Genomic DNA, 17,613 nt, shown 5'->3' with positions numbered 1-17,613 from the left:
CACAAACCCTGCTCTCAATCCCTTACCTCATGGCTCATACCCCTGTAATAAACCTAGATGCAAGACCTGTCCCTTAAATCCTCCCACCACCAGCACCAACTCCAGTCTGGTCACTAATATCACCTATCTCATCAAAGGCAGGGCTACCTGTGAAACCAGTCATGTGGTCTATAAGCTAAGCTGCAATCACTGTGCTGCATTCTGTGTAGGCATGACAACCAGCAAGCTGTCTCTCTGCATGAATGGCCACCAACAAACTGTGGCCAAGAAACAGGTGAACCACCCTGTTGCTGAATATGCTGTCAAACATGGTATCCTTCATTTCAGTGACTGCTTCACAGCTTGTGCCATATGGATCCTTCCCACCATCATTTCTGAATTATGCAGGTGGGAACTTTCCTGCAATATGCCCTACATACCGTATTTACTCGAATCTAAGCCGCACTTTTTTTCCAGTTTTCGTAATCCAAAAACCCGCCTGCGGCTTAGAATCGAGTGCAAAGCAAGCGGAAGTTATGAAAAATGTTGGTACGTGCCGCCACAACTAACTTCTGCCGTCGAATATATGTAGTGCTACGCAGACATGCTTTGTAGGCACAAAGATAAATACTGGCGCTGAAACCTCTGCGTCAGTAAATAAATTAAAAAAAAAAAGTGGAAGACGAGCTTTTTTTTCTTCGCCGCGAGTTTCGACCACTGCATTTTCACACATTATCCAACGAAGTAAAAACAAATTCCGTATTGTTCATCTTCGAATGTAGCACAATTTCAGTGTACTACGAAAATCTGACTGGCAAGACTGTTTGGGATGTTTGTCAATATGGCCAACTCTACGTTCTGAATTGTTTCCTATCTGTGAGAAGAGATGGTTGCTAATAGGAACCTGATGAAATTTGAATCACATACAGTATTCTCTTCACCATAAGAATAATACCAATATAAACATTTTGCCATGTATTCTTTCGTGTTTGCTGCTATCTCATTTAAATCCTGTCTGCCTAATAAACTACGAAACTAGAGTGAGACAACAGCAAACGCGGAAGAATATACGTATCGTGTCATGTTTATATTCGTATTATTCTTATGCCTAATAGTGATACAGTCAGAAATGAAGCACGGCAAGTGACTAGATTTTTAAATCTAAGATGACTCTAATTTCTGTGCAGAATTCTGTGCAAGATTTTCAAACGGAGAAAAATTTTCGCCTAACTCTCGTTCAGAACATGTTCTATCATACGCAGTCTATTATTTGATTCTTGTTGATCATCATCAAAGAAAGCAGCAGTGTAAGTAACAACAAATAGCAGTCTCTTGCCATTGTTTCGCTAATGAGACGGTTCCTCTCTTTTATTTTTTATTTGTACGCGGCGGTAGCGCGCACAAAAGCAAGCAATGCCGCGAGCCGCGACAGGCCGTAAACACGCACTATCAGAATGCGACAAACAATGCGTGACACATCTCAGTAATGCATTTTCAGCTTAAGAGTGACGCAAACACCTATAACAAAAAAAACGGCACTTATCCGATCAAAGCAAAATAAGCAATCGATTCAAACCAGACGAAGCACGTGAAAAAGGAAGGGCACCCGTATAAATACGGACGGAGCACCTGACGCATAGCAATGGCTACGTGGTAAAGCTTAACTGCTAAGCTTACGACTCAAACCAAACTACTGTAGCTGTATCGTCATTCATTCGACCTAAATTGTGTCTTATATTACAATGGACCAACTTTGTTTTGATTTGGAGGTGCGGCCTAAAACTTTTCTCTCCCCTTGAATTTCGAGCCTCAAATTTCAGGTGCGGCTTAGATTCGGGAAATTTTTTTTTCCTTTATTTCGAGTCTCATTTTTCAGATGCGGCTTAGATTCGAGTGCGGCTTAGATTCGAGTAAATACGGTACCGATAGCACTCATGGCCTCAACGTTTGGTAGTCACTTTCCTCACCCATCCAGCCCCTTTCCTGTTCCCATTCCAGCACAACACAGCTGTCATTCCACCACTACACCCAGTCTTTTTATTTCTCTCCTTTTCTACTACTTCCCCCCCCCCCCCCTCCCCAACTCTCCCCTATGCTCCATGCAGCACTTCACTGTTCGCCACCCCCTACCATACTATCCCTCCCCCTCCCCACCCCAAGCTCCTCCTTACCCCCACTCAGTTGTCACTCCCGTCATGCACTGGTGCTGCTGCTCACAGTGTGGTTTCAATTCCGTGAGACTGTGACTCAAAATGACTGTTTACAGTTACGTGAACTGAATGACCAAGGAAAGTTATTGTTGTTTCTATATAAAGAATTTTATGTCACCGATTAGAACGATGTACTTTGCAGTGTCTCTGAATCAATTTTCCTCCAAAACAGTTTCCACTTAGCCGATGTTGTCAGCTAGTCATCAACGTCCATGCCATTAGTCCATTATCCTTCAGCATCTAACCCAGTAACTGGTGTTACCTTGATCATTAGCTTCAGTTGAGAAATTGACAGATATTTGCAGAATTAATTCCAGTTTGCCTGCCTGCATACAACAATGAAAATAAAACATGCTGCTTCCCATTAACACATGAAGTAAACTGACATCATATTGTTTGTTTACATTTTAGCCACAGTGTTCATATTTATGGTTTACAATCATAGTGGAGCACTGTTCGCAGTATATCTGTCTGCACTATGAAAGTAAATGAAGTCAATTGTACTGGAAATCATTAGTCTGTGTTTAACCTGGAGAATAAGTGCCATGCACAATTGTCTAAGCAAACACTTTCAATCACACAGCAATCAGCATGTCATACATTCACAGTTGAAGTTCTTCGTGTCAGTACATGACGTGAAAATGCATGATAATGTTTTCTGTTTTATTACACAGTCCATGGTAAACACTAAATAATTTGTGCTGTCTGCAATTGAAAACAGTACCTTTAAAGTGTGTACACAGCTTACTGGTTTGCATATCAATGTTTTATGCATAAAGAGTCAAAATGCAGATCCACAGATGAGTAATGTGACATGTAAAGTCACTAGTTCTCAAATTGAGGTATGCACCAAGGTCATAAATGTAACACTGTCCAAACACTGATATGTTTCACTGGCCACCAACACTATGTGTAGCAGTACCTGCATGGCACAACAATCACCTCCTCTCCCTTCTTCTCACTTCTGACACTTTGTTGATGCTTTCTCTTTTGACTTATTAATGTGATTCTACATCAATTATACAACTCATTTCACATAACTGTTTCAAAGATTCTGATTACATCAATTTACAATTTTATACGAAATCACAAATTCATATCACTCTGTCCATAGAAGAAGAATTCAAATAACATGTTAACAAGTAAGAAAGTATTCATCAGAATAATTGAAAGTGGGAATCACATTCATAACACTATATTATATAAACAGAAACATAATTATACCAAGAATTAACTACACAATACTCATTGTGAAATAACCTTTTCAATGAATGATGAAAATAAAATAGGAAAAAAGTAAAAGAAAATACATTAAAAAGGGGAAAAAAACTGTACATCAATGGGTAGTGTTATTTCACACTTTCTTGTTTCTTTTGCTTTTTTCTGAGAGTATGTTGTGTGAGGTAATATTTGTTAAACTCTCCAGCTATAACTTTTGGACCCATAGATTCTTAATTTCCAATTCTCACAGATTGTTTCTTCTTCAGTTTCTTCCTATTATTTAAAGTCTTCATTGAGCAATATGCTTTCATGCTATCAGGTTTATTGGCTTTCATACTCGAGAAATTATCCCATGTTTATTTTCCTTTTTTTCCACCTTACTTTATCATGCGATAAAGTCATGCTTCTGTTCCTCTTTCATTTTTCCTTCTGTATTTTCAGCTTCTTATGCTTGAATTTCTTTTAGTCTGAAAGATCACTGTTCCAATAGATATGCCCTTATGAGATATTTTTGGCACTTTTGTTTTAGAACTTCCAAAAAGGCAGAGGGTGCTCCATATTGTAAGGCATCTGCACAGAAACTGCTGACTAGATTGCCTACCATGGTGGTAAAATAACACTATTTTGCTTTCTTGTAATTCCACATAATTTTTGCTACATTGTTTTTTGTTACTGTTGTTACATCTGTTGCTGTTTTAGCCATTCTATATGGCCACTGCCAGGGCTCCAGTTATATATTTTTTACACTGATGAACAATATTAGCAAACACTATTGATAGATCAGGGTTATTTGAGGTTTTGGAATAATGAATGAATTTTTTGTGGTCTGTGCCATTATATAGCATTGGTAGGCATATCCCCAATTAGTTGATGCAGTATTGAAGTCTGCAACTATATTATTTGTGGGTGTTATTATGGCTACACTGGAGTTTTTATTGCTTGAGGAGGGTTGTAAATTACAAAGATTTTTAGTTTGGTTATTTTTCCAATTGCATGTTGTAAATAAATTTGGAAACATTGAACCACTTTTAAATTAACAATCATGCTATGAAATATCCTATGCCTTAAATGAGCTAGCAAACTTAAAAAATTAAAACATCCATTTTTATACTTAAAAAAAAATTATATACTCCGTACACTTCCTGTTCATTTCTCCTCCTGGATCCCCAGCTTCACATTGAAAATTTATTGCACGCATTGTATTCACCTTCATTGTTTGTGTCACTCTAACCATAAATGGTTTCAAATCCACTATGTTCTTAAGACTAATTTTCTTCTTTGACTTTGGATAAACTAAATAGAATGTATTTGGGTGTAGTATACTCATTACCTCAAGTGGACCTTTGTACACTTCAAAAAGTTATGATATCTCATTATTTATCTCTCTGGATTTTTCATATGTCTTAACTGACACTAAATCTCCCAATTTAATATCAACCTTCTTTATCTTTTCATCATGTCCTCTCTGCCACTCCTCCAGTTTCTTTTCCACCAACTCCCTCACTTATTTCTTCCTCTCATCCCAACTTAATTGATTTTTAAGAGGAAAAGCCAGTTTCTTCTCTAATGAACTCAAAGATCTCTCTCTTTGCATGTTCTCATGAGGAGTAAATCCTGTTATATTGTGGACAACATTATTATTACATCTTCTCCCATGAGCTATGGTTGTTGCTGCAGTATATGTGGCACAACTGTTTAGTTTCTCTCATGTAACGCCTGCAGGTTTTCCTGCTGGCTGATATGTTGATGTATACAGGGTGAGTCACATAAGACGTAACATTCCTTTTACTATGTGAATTGTTACACATATTGAAATGCAGTTTTCAGCTAATGTTAGAGCATCGAGGGACACGCATGTTTCTGTTTGTTAATATTCTTAGTGCTGGTATCAATTGAGATAATGAAGTAAGCACTTTTTTTTTGGAACCATATACTTTTTGTAACTGCATTCAATAATTCTTGAGTAGGAAATTATAGTGATATAGCATAATGTGACATTTGAACCTACTGAAGAAAAAAAGAAAAAGAAGAAAGAGAGAGAGAGAAATGTCCTAGAATGTGAGAGTATAGTGGCTGGAAATGGCATTTCTGATGCAAACACTGCCAAGGAAGCATCTTGGACCAGGCTGCAAAGTTGTATACTGTAAGGTAGCCCTGTGCTACAGGAATAAAGCTTTATTTCCCCTTGAACCAACTTAAAGCTTCGATGCAGGTTCACCTATGACTGTTGTATTTGGAAATATGGCATAGGGTAGAATCTAGCTATTACAAAGGGCTTAGGAAAACTATTTCACATTTGTGTATCCTCCCAGACTTACATGAGTTGAAACAGAGAAATCAACAGCTCATTCTTAAAAAAATGCTGGAAAAAGCAACTATTATATTAAATATCTAAATGTTAGAAGAAATATTTGGCCTACACTTTCCTGCATGTGCCTGTGTGCTTTTTAGAGGTAAAATACATGCTGTTGGACAACGGTCTCTACTTACACTGCTCTAAACTATATTATATGGGTACATTCATTGAACTAAGTACTTTATTAAAAATACTTTGGTGACCACTGGTACATCGCTAAATAAACATTCTTCTTAATGAAATGTCATTTCATGCTGAAAGTAAACATGTAATGACAGTGTTGCCAGCTGAGTACAATACACACCATCGACTTATTTGACATTGCAGTGCAATTTCATACACACATAAATGAAATAAACAGTTTACTAACAATGATTTGGTAACCACCCAAATCGCATAGCATAAATTTTGTCTTCCAAAAAAATAGCTTCATCCTTTATTTAAGCATGTATTCCGACTGTTGATCATGGGTTGAAAGTTACATTTACAATAACCATTCGAAAGAATGATGAATAGCTGTAATTATAGTGGATGACATTTTAGAGTATGCCCTGGCAAATCAACGACACATGTCATCTGGTGTGGTTAGGGCTTTGATATAGACTGCATCTTTGAGTGCTCTCCAAAGGAAGAACTCAAGAGGAGTCAAAATGGGGGACCTTGCAAGCCATTTGATAACGGAATTTTGTCCTATCCAATGATTAGGAAAGTTCTCATTCAGTATTTGTATTGCAACATGGGACGAATGAGCTGGACAACCATCGTATTGCAGCCATATACACTGTCAAATATCCAGTTTTACCTCTTCTAGAAGAACCTGCAGAATGTTCGTCAGAAAGCAGCCACACAAATATCCATTTAGAACACTAGAAATTAAGAAAGTGTGGCATCCAAAGTTCGTATCGACCATGAAACTTAATATCTGTGAACTCTTAAGTGCTCTGTTGAGCCTCCATCTTAACTTTATTTTAGTCAGTTCTTTCTTATACTTCATTCTGTATGAATGCAGTGTTAAGTGTAAATATATATGAGCTATGACGTATATGGGAATTAAGTTTTGTATATTCCGATTACCAATCCTGTGCCCATACTGGTGACCCCGCAGTTCGTTCGTGTTTCACGTCTTCCACACTGGTGTTTATGCAACAGGTTATACGCACTACTTAATGACCACCCCAAACAATGACTTGTTCGAAGATGTGGAAGCACAACTCCGCCCACCGAGGTTCGTCATTTCTTTGCCGACAGCGTATTCATCATTTACGCACAGTGATTCGCTTTCTCAACCAATACCATGTGCTAACCTCATTAGTTTTCAACGGTCAACAACCACGCCATTAGAGCGAACAATGGACTCATTCTTCGCATCACTGGATTATGCCCATCCGGCAGTGAAATGTGAACTGAACAATATTTAGAATTGTGTCCCTTCAAATCAAGTGTTTCAAGAACAAAGTGATCTCCATTCGAATACATGTTTAGCCACCCACTGGCATGCTACATCAGTTACTGTCAGGCCACGTGCAGCATTGCCATTACTACAAACCATGGCGGATCCGTTCCATGCACATAATGTTCCAGTTGTGTCCAATTTACATGCACAATTCAGTGTTTTGCGTAACATGGACCCCTTACGTCGCCTCAGTGGCTGGCCACATCCACTACAGGCATGTTATGCATCAGATAGTTTCCACGCAGGTGGCGTTCTCACCCCCCCCCCCCCCCCCCCTTCCCCCCTCACTTGTGGGGGTCCCCGTTTCTGGTCGCTCAACTGCCTGCCGCTCCCACAGCACCGCCTGTGGCTGCTGTGCCGGTCTCTCGCCCTGTTCCAGAAGCGGGTCGTTTCCATGCAGCATTCTTCACTCATGATCCAGTTTCTGGGCTCCCTTGTGTGCCGTCCATCCACCCGTTTCCATGGTACCATCTGCACCTGCCGCACCGTGTTTTCGTGACACACAGTCAACTATTCCAGCTGCCGCTACTATGGATTTGCTCGCCTGGTTTAAATCCGGGCTTACTGCGCCGGCCTCTGACTTAACCTCAGTTCAGCTGCTACCCCAGGAGACACTGAAGCAGCCGTTGTCACCCCCTCCTGGCCACCTGCTGAAGCTACTGCCCTTATATGAGGACAACTCAGCATTGTGGGTTCGTGCTCATCAAGCATCTGCTCGAGTTACGTCATGTGTCTGACGACAACTCAAAGTTTCTCTGCCTTGTCACACACCTCCACGACCACTCGAATTTGATTTGTGACCTGCTCCTTTCACCGCCGCTTGCACCAAAATATGAGTTTGCAAAGAAGACTATAGTGGAATGACTTGCCTGCTTGTCACAAGAGTTAATAATCAAGATTCTCTATGAGGAAGATTCTCAACAAGGAGCACCTGGGGGAACGTGCCCCCTCACAACTCTGGTGCCACCTTTGATTGCTTGTGAACGAGCATACCATGCCTGACACCACGCTATGGGCTGTGTTGTCTGCCGAACTACCTACCATTCTACAGATTCATCTGTTACCACACTCGTTCGAGTCCATCGGTCCCCGCCTACTCATTGCTGACCAGTTGTATTACCTGCTGCAGCAACATCAGCTGGTTCATTCCACACTGTTCGTCGGCACAGCCGTCCCCGCAACCAACCTTTGGCCAGCAGTGGCAGGGCTCGCTCTTTTGTCACCTCGCCTACCTCTCCTGGCAGCATCGGTTCACCCTCTCTGCTGTCCAAGCACTCCAGGATCGCCCATGCACCTTATGTACCGGTCTATTTAATGGACCAAATCAACTAGGACAAACTGTCCCCACTGTTGCAGTCTCCACCTCCTCCTTACCCTGCTCACCCTTTCTGCTGGTACCACAAAGTGTTCGATGACGATGCCAAAAAGTGCAGGTTGCCATGCCAATACCCAAATGCCGACCACAGGAACTAAGAGACGCCGAGTCCTGCGCGGAACCTAACAGGTGTCCTCTTACATTATACTCCATTCACTCATCTGCCCAGCTGAGTGGTCGTCACTATGTGACTGACATTGCATAAGGTCTAGCTTTTCTGGTCGACACTGGTGGTGACATGTCGATCATACCTACTTTGATGGCTCCACCCACTTCTTCACAGATGGAGTCACTTCTATAAGCTATCAACATGTCAACGTTATCTACCTCAGGCTCAGTAAAGTTTATGGTGACCCCATCTCCTTCTCTACGTTTTCTGTGGATGTTCTACATTGCCGACATTGATGAACCGATCCTCAGTATGGATTTTTTGTCTCATTATGAACTATCTCCGAACATCGTACAGAGTTCAATGCTCCACCATCCTACGAACACTCACATACTGTGCACCTGCACCAATGTCCAACACTCTGTTTCCACTGCAACAGGCGATATCATACGCAGGTGCTCCACCCTCATGGCCAACATTGTGTCCTACGTTACTGACCTACTGTCAGAATATGACTTGATGACACAACTCCACCAGGACAACAAGAAGCTTAAACAACACTTCGCATCCACTTCCAGTGAGCTCTTCACGGCTTGCACCTCGCTTCTGCAACTGCAGGCCACGGCACCGCCACCTAAACAAGATTGCTCGGCTAAGCCTAACTCGAACTCTCACTAGGTTAGTCCAAAAACTTTACTTGCGTGTGACATTCTAACCTCCTCCCCCAGCTCTTCTCCCCCATCGCGCAAGCCTCATCCAGTGGCGTGTCTTTCAAACAATGCTGCTAACGACAGTCACGCGCTTGTTTTGACCAGGTCCACCTCTCGGGCAGCTACTGTGTGTGTTGATAAACATTCCCCATCTCTCACTCACCGGCCACATGACCCAGTGGCCATTGTGGCCCCACGTGCAACGCCAGTGCCACTCTTGCCCACGCCGGTTGTCCAGTGCAAGGTTAATAGCGGACAGTTGCTGCCCGTTCCCCTCTGCTTGGCACTGCGCACGCACCCACTCCCACCACACAAGTGCACACCGCACTCCCATAAGAGACATGTGACTTTTGTGCTACCTTTCCCTACTCGCACTAATGGCTACGCCTCGTCGCACCCTACTCGTCCGAAGACTCGGCGTCAGGACATTAACCAATCTCATGTGCAGTTCTCAGTTTCTTCCGTCACTGATGGAACGACACACAAGATAATTACCACTGCCGGCCCTCCTATTAGGCATAAGGTCCAGCACCTCAACCCTATCAAGTTGCGCATGGCCCGGCAGCAGATAAATGAACTTTTGGTGGCAGGATCTTTTGGAATGTGCAGCAATTACAGATGCTTAAATGATCGTACTGTCATGGACAATTACCCAGTGCCGAACATCAATAACTTCACTCATATGTTATCTGGCGCCACAATTTTCAGTGTTATTGACTGTAAACGCGCCTACCACAAGATTCCCGTGGCACTGCAAGATATTCCAATAAGATGGCTATTATCACGCTGCTCGGTTTATTCCAGTACCACTTCATGCCATTCGGCCTAAAGAACGCAGTGAAAACATGGCAATGTTTCATTGACTCTATCTTGTGACAGTTCGAGTTTTGCTTTGCTTATCTGGACGACATTCTTGTTTTCAGCACCTCAGCGGAGGAACATGAAAATTATCTGTCTACGGTCCTCCAGACCTTGAACTCCAACAGGTCAACAAAGACAAGTTTCAGTTGCACCAGGCGTCAGTCTCCTTCCTAGGTTACACCATCTCTGCTGACAGAATACAGCCTCCCTAATCTTGTGTGCAGGCTATCACGTCTCTGCTGCCTCTGGCTACTTACACAAAGAGCTATACCGTTTCCTTGGCACCATCAATTACTATCGTCACCATCTGCCTTCCGCCGCCGCTGTTCAGGCACCCTTGATGGACGCACTATCAGGCAAACAAACTTCCGGTATCAAACCCATCTCTTGGACTGTTCCAATGCTAGAGGCCTTCAAGGCTCTGAAGACTTCTTTAGCTCATGCTGTGACACTCGCCCACCCCGACTCCTCGGCTGAGTTATTCCTCACTCTGGATGCCAGCGACATCGCGGTGGGGGCAGCATTGCAACAACACAAGGTCGACATGGTTTCTCCCCTTCATTTCTTCTCCAAGAAATTATTTACAGCTCAGAGAAAATATTCTGCATTCAATAGAGAGCTCCTTGCTGTTTACAAGGCAATCAAACATTTCTACCCCGATGTCGAGGAACATTCACTTTTCATCCTCACCGCTCACAAACCACTGGCAGAAGCATTCTGCAACCCACCTGAGGACCCACCCCCTCAACGTTACCGCCACTTTGACCTGGTTTCTCAATTCACAATGGACGTCCGTTACATCAAGGGTGCAGATAACATCGCTGCGGATTTCTTCTCATGGATCAGTGCTGTTTCCCGCATCGTTGATCTTTCCGATCTGGCCTCCCTCAAGCTTCTGACGAAAATTCTCAGGCTCTCCTACAAGACCCTAAAACATCACTTGTTTTCACAAAGGCTAAATTTCCTGGCGTTTCCGATGAGGTCTGGTGTGATTCTTCGACTGGCACCCTCACCCTTTGCTCCCACTCTGGCTGCGCTGATAGGTTTTCGACTCTCTGTATAACCTAGCCCACTCGGGCGTTCGAGCCACCACACGTCTCGTGTCAGAACGTTATGTTTGGAAGAATATCAAATGGGACTGTCAAACCTGGGCATGCAGCTGCGTCGCTTGCCAGCACAACAATATCAGCTGCCACACCTCCCCACCTCTTGGCAAGTTCGACATTCCCGCAGGATGATTCCGTCATGTACATATTGATCTAAATCGGGCCTCTTCCTCCTTCGGTGGGCCATAGATATATCTTATCAACTATCGACTGTTTGTCTCACTGGGTTGAGGCTGTCCCTCTCCCTAACATTACTGCCGAGACGGTAGCTGAGGCTTTCATTGGCTCGTGGATCGCCTGTTTCGGGTGCCCGACCACTATCACCACTGAGCAGGGTCGACAGTTCAAATCCTCCCTTTGCACCATCCTCTGCAATATCTGTGGTTTTAAAAAAATACACACTACCACCTACCACCCATAATGCAATGGGTTGGTGGAGAGATGGCACCACACCCTCAAGATGGCCCTTTGATGCCGTGATTGCCTCAGGTTGGAAGCTCTCCCGTGGGTGCTACTTGGTCTACCCTCGACCTATAAACCTGACCTACAGGTCCAGATTTGTTTTTGGCAAGAATCTGGTCCTACCAGGTGAACTTATTCTTCCCCAGGTTAGCGAGGATCTTCCCCTCTCGCCAGATTTCATTAGTCGGATACGTACGCATTTTCAACAAATGTGTTTGCACCTGTTCATCAGTCACTCACCGCCCGAGATTTATGTTCCCACACCGCACTCTCCGATTGTTCCCACAACATGGTGTGTGTTGATGCGGTTAGGCAGCCTCTTCAACCGCTCCTACAAGGTCCTGCGGGGGGGGGGGGGGGGGGGGGGGGGACATGACTTTTGATATCATGATTAAAGACCGCACACAGACAGTTTCTCTGCATCACCTGAAACTGGCTTTTGTTGACCCTGATGGCCTTACACCGCTGCGGTTGGACTCTGCAGACGATCCATCCTTGATCGACAATGAAGATGTGCTCCCATTAACCTCACCGCACACCTCTTCCACCGAGGACTGTTCGCCACTATTCGCTGGTTTCCTGACCTCGCCCCCTGTTTCACCCTGCACAGGTTTCACGCCCTCACCTCCAACGTCAGAGACATACACACCTACTATCAGTTTGTCCCGCAGATTGCCCCCGTACCAAATGTTGACAGATACTGAGGTCCCACCATCGGACAGTCCCTTACATTTCAACATTGCACACAACCTCACACTCCCACGTGAGTGTGACTAGCATCTCTATGTGCTTTCATTTCTATGGGTGGCTCGACGCACCTAAGGGCCACACACGCCTCCACCACTCCGTTGACCGCCCTGCCCGCTTACTCCCAGGCCGGCCGCCGTCTCATCCGGCCACGGTGGCTGACTGACTAAGAAGTAGACCTGCCTCTCACTGCTCTGCATGCACAACCCCCCTCATTTGATGTTGAAGTACCTGTGGTGTGCCTGCCTACATGCACGATTGCCACCGACGTTGATGCGCACACGCCCCACCCTTGGACATCTGTAGTACTCCATACAGCAGGGGGGGGGGGGGGGGGGGGTGGTTGGAGCTGTGTGGTGTCGATAGTTTGTATCGACCACGAAACTTAATATCTGTGGACTCTAAGTGCTCTGTCAAGCCTCCATCTTAACTTAATTTTAGTCAGTTCTTTGTTATACTTCATTTAGTACGGATGCAGTGTTAAGTGTGAATATATACGACTTATATGGGAATTAAGTTTTCCATATCCCAATTACCGATCCCGTTCCCATATAAGAATGTCCATTTAGAACACCTGAGACGAAGTAAGGTCCCACAATAGTAATTTCCTATGATGCTGCACTGTACGTTTATGCTCCACAGCCAATGATGTTGCACCAGACGAAGCCAGTGTGGACTTTTGGCTGCCCGGTAGTGCATGTTATGCAAATTTACATTAGTGCTGTTAGTAAACATTGCTTCATTGGTAAAGAGCAAATGTTAGAAAAATGTTGAGCATCTCACAGTTACTGAAGGGCAAACCAACAAAATTCTGTATTATGTTTGAAGTCATGGTAGTCGAGTGCCTGATGTAGTGACAGATGATAGGGATGGAAAATCTGTCGATGCAGGATGCAAATGACACTGCTCTGGCTGATTCCACATTCCTTGTCAGTACGTTTTGTACCACTGTTTGGATTCATCAGTCTTATGGCCAGAACAGCTTCTTCGTGTTCTCTGTCAGTTGCAGTCTTCTTTCATGTTCTTCTTTTGACAGTCACACAGCCTGTCCACACTAGCATCTTGATAATTCATGGAATTGGCTGTCATGCCAGACATTGACAATCTGGATAAATAGACCTACACTATTGTACTGTTATTACAGCATTTCTTTTACATTTTATTACAGCACTTCTTTTACATTCACCGTATTTGAATTAGGCTATATAACTTTTCCTCATTGGTGTACATGTCTGCACATAGCAAATGTTGAAGCAGAAATGAACAGCATGAAGTGCAGACAAGTAAACAGGCAAACATGTTGACATTCTGATGCAATGAAGCACGAGAATTCTGCTTGGCAGTGTTTACACTGCTAATGCCGATTACGGCCGCCGTACTCTAAAATTCTAGGACATTTCTCAATTTTTTTCTACAGGTTTCAACATCAATTTTGACAAAATCTATATCACTGTAATTGTCTTCTTGAGGTCTATTGAATACAGTTACAAAAAGTATAAGCTGAAAACCAAGTTCCAATATGTGTAACCATTCAGGAAGTAAAAGAGGTGTTATGTCTTACATAATGCACCCATATTACTGTTATTCTGTGTCTGGTAAGACTTTTGTTCCACTTTTTACATGTAAACTGTGACTCAGTATCAGAAAGTATGGTTTTTGGTTTACCAAATTTCACAAGATAGTCCTTTTCTAACTTAGTCAAAATCACTTTCCCAGTTGCCTAATATGAAGGATAGAGTTTTATAATTTAGAGAATACTTCCAATACTACAAAGATACAGGCAAAACCTCCTTTCATTTTCAGCAAAGAGCCATAAAAATCCACCGCTAACAATTCCATCAAAACCTGGTTCAAACACTTTGCATGGGAATCCTGTTGTTGTTGTTGTGGTCTTCAGTCCTGAGACTGGTTTGATGCAGCTCTCCATGCTACTCTATCCTGTGCAAGCGTCTTCATCTCCCAGTACTTACTGCAACCTACATCCTTCTGAATCTGCTTAGTGTATTCATCTCTTGGTCTCCCTCTATGATTTTTACCCTCCACGCTGCCCTCCAATGCTAAATTTGTGATCCCTTGATGCCTCAGAACATGTCCTACCAACCGATCCCTTCTTCTTTTCAAGTTGTGCCACAAACTCCTCTTCTCCCCAATTCTATTCAATACCTCCTCACTAGTTATGTGATCTACCCATCTAATCTTCAGCATTCTTCTGTAGCACCACATTTCAAAAGCTTCTATTCTCTTCTTGTCCAAACTATTTATCGTCCATGTTTCACTTCCATACATGGCTACACTCCATACAAATACTTCCAGAAACGACTTCCTCACACTTAAACCTATACTTGCTCTTAATAAATTTCTCTTCTTCAGAAACACTTTCCTTGCCATAGCCAGTCTACATTTTATACCCTCTCTACTTCAACCATCATCAGTTATTTTGCTCCCCAAATAGCAAAACTCCATTACTACTTTAAGTGTCTCATTTCCTAATCTAATTTCCTCAGCTTCACTTGACTTAATTTGACAACATTCCATTATCCTTGTTTTGCTTTTGTTGATGTTCATCTTATATCCTCCTTTCAAGACCATGTCCATTCCGTTCAGCTCCTCTTCCAAGTCCTTTGCTGCCTCTGACAGAATTACAATGTCATTGGCGAACCTCAAAGTTTTTATTTCTTCTCCCTGGATTTTAATACTTACTCCAAATTTTTCTTTTGTTTCCTTTACTGCTTGCTCAATATACAGATTGAGTAACATCGGGGAGTGGCTACAACCCTGTCTCACTCCCTTCCCAAACGCTGCTTCCCTTTCATGCTCCTCAACTCTTATGACTGCCATCTGGTTTCTGTACAAATTGTAAATAGCCTTTTGCTCCCTGTATTTTACCCCTGCCACCTTTAGAATTTGAAAGAGAGTATTCCAGTCAACATTGTCAAAAGCTTTCTCTAAGTCTACAAATGCTAGAAACGTAGGTTTGCCTTTCCTTAATCTATTTTCTAAGATAAGTCGTAGGGTCAGTATTGCCTCGCGTGTTCCAACATTTCTACAGAATCCAAACTGATCTTCCCTGAGGTCGGCTTCTACCAGTTTTTCCAATCGTCTGTAAATAATTTGTGTTAGTATTTTGCAGCTGTGACTTATTAAACTGATAGTTCTGTAATTTTCACATCTGTCAACACCCGCTTTCTTTGGGATTGGAATTATTATACCCTTCTTGAAGTCTGAGGGTATTTCTCCTGTCTCATACATCTTGCTCACCAGATGGTAGAGTTGTGACAGGACTGGCTCTCCCAAAGCCGTCAGTAGTTCTAGTGGAATGTTGTCTACTCCGGGGGCCTTGTTTCGACTCAGGTCTTTCAGTGCTCTGTCAAACTCTTCACGCAGTATCGTATCTCCCATTTCATCTTCATCTACATCTCTTCTATTTCCATAATATTGTCCTCAAATACATTGCCCTTGTATAGACACACTATATACTCCTTCCACCTTTCTGCTTTCTCTTCTTTGCTTAGAACTGGGTTTCCATCTGAGCTCTTGATAATCAGACAAGTGGCTCTGTTTTCTCCAAAGGTTTCTTTAATTTTCCTATAGGCAGTGTCTATCTTACCCCTAGTGAGATATGCCTCTAAGTCCTTACATTTGTCCTCTAGCTATGCCTGCTTAGCCATTTTGGACTTCCTGTCAATTTCATTTCTGAGACGTTTGTTTTCCTTTTTGCCTGCTTCATTTACTGCATTTTTATATTTTCTCCTTTCATCAATTAAATTCAGTATTTCTTCTCTTACCCAAGGATTTCTACTAGCCCTCGTCTTTTTACCTACTTGATTCTCTGCTGCCTTCACTACTTCATTCCTCAAAGCTACTCGTTCTTCTTCTACTGTATTTCTTTCCTCCATTCCTGTCAATTGTTCCCTTATGCTCTCCCTGAAACACCATCTTGGTGGGCAACGCTTCAATGACGACGATGAAGTGAAAGCAGCCATGAACTCTTGGCTGTCGGAGCAGGCGGTCGAATTCTTTGAAGAGGGAATTAAAAACTTAGTTGTACGGTATGACAAGTGCTTAAATAAACGAGGCAACTATGTAGAAAAATAGGTAAAATGTGTAGAATCAGAAAATAAAAGTTTTTTTAAAAAAGTATTTGTATCTTTTTTAAAAAATAAAAATGACCCTTACTTAAAAAACAACCCTCGTATAATCTATCTGATACCTTTTAGTATCTCCAGGATTCTTCCATGTATACAACCTTCTTTTATGATTCTTGAACCAAGTGTTAGCTATGATTAAGTTATGCTCTGTGCAAAATTCTACCAGATGGCTTCCTCTTTCATTTCTTACCCCCAATCCATATTCACCTACTATGTTTCGTTCTCCCTCTTTACCTACTCTCGAATTCCAGTCTCCCATGACTATTAAATTTTCGTCTCCCTTCACTATCTGAATAATTTCTTTTATCTCATCACACATTTCATCAATTTCTTCATCATCTGCAGAGCTAGTTGGCATATAAACTTGTACTACTGTAGTAGGCATGGGCTTCGTGTCTATCTTGGCCACAATAATGCGTTCACTATGCTGTTTGTAGTAGCTTACCCGCACTCCTATTTTTTAAATTCATTGTTAAACCTACTCCTGCATTACCCCTATTTGATTTTGTATTTATTACCCTGTATTCAAATGACCAAAAGTTACTCCTCCTGCCACCGAACTTCACTAATTCCTACACATTTGATAAGTAACCTCGACTCTCTCGCACATTTCATACATTTCCATATGGTTATTTACCCTCCTTACCATGTTGTCAAAAATTACACATTCTCTTAGTTTTTGTATAGACTTCTTTACAGCACCTACCTCTCCAAAACTCAAATGGATATAATCTTCTCATGTATTTACAAATTCCTTCTGTTTTCTTGTCTCCCTGAACCCCTTCTAAATAAAATAGTTTTACATAATCTTCATCTACGTCTTGTCCTACCTCACTATTTTTTCCCAGTGGTAGACTGGATAATGCATCTGCTACT

General features: G+C 42.4%; 1 long non-coding RNA gene across 1 annotated transcript in view; it reads left to right on the top strand.

Annotated features, from left to right (window-relative positions):
- LOC126100719 (uncharacterized) overlaps positions 1 to 17,613 on the top strand; it is a 95,931-nt gene that overhangs the window by 27,552 nt on the left and 50,766 nt on the right. The window lies entirely within an intron of this gene.

This window comes from Schistocerca cancellata, chromosome 9 (assembly GCF_023864275.1).
Source record: "Schistocerca cancellata isolate TAMUIC-IGC-003103 chromosome 9, iqSchCanc2.1, whole genome shotgun sequence".
Lineage (NCBI taxonomy): Eukaryota > Metazoa > Arthropoda > Insecta > Orthoptera > Acrididae > Schistocerca > Schistocerca cancellata.
The sequence above is the reverse complement of the archived record's forward strand: the minus strand, read 5'-3'. Positions and strand labels throughout refer to the sequence as shown.